This window comes from Mus pahari, chromosome 20 (genome assembly GCF_900095145.1).
Source record: "Mus pahari chromosome 20, PAHARI_EIJ_v1.1, whole genome shotgun sequence".
NCBI lineage: Eukaryota > Metazoa > Chordata > Mammalia > Rodentia > Muridae > Mus > Mus pahari.
The window spans coordinates 20,020,636-20,023,972 of NC_034609.1; the positions used below are offsets into that span (position 1 = coordinate 20,020,636).

Consider the following 3,337-nt stretch of genomic DNA (forward strand, 5'->3'; position numbering starts at 1 on the left):
AAGAGCAGTCAATGCTCTTAACTGCTGAGCTATCTCACCAGTCCCAGGAAATGAATTCTTAATTGTGTTTGGAATATTCCCAGCCCCAAGTCCCAGCTTGTCCCCATTTCCTCGGCCACTCACTGGAGTCCTTTCTGGAGGCATTACGGGGCTTGGCACTACTCGGTCCCATTTCCTGCCGTCATTTGTTTGGGTGCTAGCCCTGTGCTGGTTCTAGGCTTGCTTTGCCAGGCATTTGTTACTATGAGCCACAACTGAGTAGACAGGGCTGCTGCTATAAGCAAATCTACAGATGCCCAGGCCCTGTGCACGCCAGCCATCCTCAGACATGCAGAAGTCACTGGTGGCTGGGGTTCAAAACCAGGCTGGCTGAGATGGCTTAGCATGTAAAGGTGCTTGTTACCAAGCCTGATGACCAAGTTTGACTCCTGGCACCCACATGGTGGAAGGAGAGAAACAATTCCCACAAGTTTCCTGTGACCCACACACAGATTCACACACAGACACACACTGACTGACTGACAGACATACACACTGAATGAATGTATAAGTGAACAGAGACCACAAATAACAGCCTTTCTAGAACATTCTTATACAGCCTAGAACATTCATCTGTTTGCCTCTGCCTCCTTCCCAGGCCGGCTGGACTTAGGGAGAGGGCTTCTCATCTGACTTGTTTTCACTCTTGGGGTACACACAACCTAACTTTCCTTTCGGTGTTCTCACTGCAGTGCAGAGTCTGAACCTCCAAGAGGAATACGTTTCTTAAAGAGCCATACCTAAGATCACACCAAGAGCAGCCCTAAGAAGGCTCATGCCTGTAATCTCAGTACTTGGGAGGCTGAGGCAGGAGGACTGGTGTGAGTTCGAGGTCAGCTTGGACCACATAGCTAGTCCTGGGCTATATAGTATAATCCTGTCTCAGAAAACAAACCAAATACACACACACACACACACACACACACACACACACACACACACACACACACCTGAATTGGGAGGGGCTATGCTCTCATCTTAGACTCAGAGGACCAAAAGCAGTTAGCCTGTCCACTTCCTACCTGCGTGACCTTGGGTGAGTCACTTTAGCCCCCCTCTAAGCCTTTTCATGGTGTTAAGTTCTCGTGAAGAGTCTGCTGATATTAGTAAGCATTACCAGGGTGGGCCTGGTACAGCCTGTGCTTACCATAAATGAGGCTTGGGAGACGGTCTCTAACAACCTCCACTCTGGGGCTAAGATGGCTGAATGGGTAAAAGTGCTGGCAATCAAGACTGATGACTTGAGTTCTATCCCTGGGACCCATACAGTGGACAGAAAGAATGGGCAGGTTGCTCTCTGACCTCCATATAGGAACTATGGACTGTTCGTTCATTCACATTCTCATTTTCTGTAGTTTAAAAAAAAAAAAAATCCTGGGCTGGAGAGACGGCTCAGCGGTTAAGAGCACTGACTGCTCTTCCAGAGGTCCTGAGTTCAATTCCCACCAAACAATGGTGGCTCACAACCATCTGTAATGAGAACCAATGCCCTCTTCTGCTGTGTCTGAAGAGAGCGACATGTATTCATATACATAAAATAAATAATTTTTTTTCTTTTTAAATCCCATTTCCTCTCCACAAAGGCAGTGTGATTCAGCCACAACCACTGTCCAACCCTCTTGATAAGGTCAGCCCACCGCAAAGGAGGAGGTCTAGAACAGTAACCAGGCCCCCGAGGATGCTTTCCAGATGTGCCTTCTAATGATGGACAAAGCTGGGAACATCAACCCTGGAAGGAAGAGAAAAAGTGCAGGTGCTCTGGGACATCTGCCATCCAGCAATTAAGGGACACAGTCCCAGTGCTGGGGCCCTCTCCTGGGGCCCGAATCAGAAACACCAGTCTGGCCACAGATTTCTTCCTCTTATGACACAATCTCCCTTCCCAGGCAGCAACTCAGCAAAATCTCAGTGGTGAGTAGTGAAGGCAGTCTGGGGACTCCCCGGGTCCAGGCATAACTCCAGAGAGGTCTAAGGCCATCCATTCCACATTGCTCACACCGCAGAAAAAACAGACGTCAAAGCCCCATGACCCTAAGTCTCTCTAGGAAGCAGGTTTCCCTTTGGCACCCTTACCCAGTCCTCTGCCATTTGCCCAGCCTCTCCTGCAACCACACAAAAGCTCAGGATGAGTAACCCCATCCCTTGGACCACTCTCACTGGTCTAAGAGCTTTTACCCCTACCCCAATTATTCAGCCCGGCTTACCTGCTAATCTAGAAGAGGGCTGTTTCCTCTACCTAAAGGTATGGGGTCAGAGTCCCCTCACCTCCCTTTTTGGCCTCAAGTTCTTCTCAAGGCTTTATCTAAAGCCAGAAGAGAGAAGAGTTTGACCTTTTGCAGCTGGCTACCAGGGCAGGGGGTGAGAGATTACGGAGTAGTTCTGAATAATCTACAGCAAGGAGTGGAGTGCCAGTTCAGATAGGGAAAAGGCCCACGAAGGAAAGAGATTACATTAAAGTCACAGTGAGCAGTTGGCGGGGGCCAGAGCTATAAGCACGATGCACATTATTTATTAGGTCGGAGATGGAACAGATCTCACATGCTCCCCAGACCAGCCTGGGACCAGTACTGAAACACGAGGTTTGGATTGCATTAGGAGGTGGGACAGCGAGCACCTGACCAGGGTGGGTTGGGGTGCGCCCCGAGGCTGGCGTAAAATGGGTGGGTTGCGTGTGTAACTCCAGAGCTAATTCGATCCTGGCCTACGACTGAGTGGAGAGCCGCCAGACTAAGGCGTGGCTGGACCGGTGCAGCAGAAAGCAACAGGCAAAGACGGCTGTGGAGCCCTGCAGGGATCTGCTCTCCGCAGTGATGGGGAACTCTGAAGGCCCAAGAACCTACAACCCCACCTTGCAACCTCCGGTACCTCCTTTCACGTACCTTGTAGGAGTCGTTCCGGAGCCGACTCTAGAAACACGTGAGCTTGAATCACATGACCGTCCAGCTAGCACAGGCCGCAGGGAACTCTGGGAATTGTAGTTTTTAAGCCAGTGTCACCCTCGGACCACACCAGCTTCTCAACCCAACAACAGTTCTGAGCCAGCATAGCTCTCTGCCAATCCGTTTATCCAGTTATTTTTAGACTTGGTCTCTTGGCCAAATCAAACACTGTTCCTTCCTCCTGGAAAGAGCGTTAAGAGGTTTGGCATCTTTGTCCTCAGGAGCCACGGGCCAAAGCTATTTGGCCTCATTATGGTTTGTTTCTGCATTCATTGCCGCAGCAAGTGACCGGAGTTTCTTTGACTGAGGAGTGTGAGGGACCATTGAACAAGAGGGAGAGCCAGTTTGAGCATTCATTA

General features: G+C 50.1%; 1 protein-coding gene across 2 annotated transcripts in view; it reads right to left on the reverse strand.

The window, feature by feature from the left end:
- Positions 1-2,946, reverse strand: part of Slc38a7 (solute carrier family 38 member 7) — a 16,214-nt gene extending 13,268 nt beyond the window's left edge. The window contains exon 1 of one of the 2 annotated variants that reach the window (XM_021220358.2): positions 2,919-2,946. The gene's annotated coding sequence lies outside the window, so the exon portion shown is untranslated. Of the gene's footprint in view, positions 1-2,243; positions 2,596-2,918 lie in introns of those variants that run through there. The other variant, XM_029532707.1, reaches the window with a different exon arrangement.
- Positions 2,947-3,337: the final 391 nt, after the last annotated feature.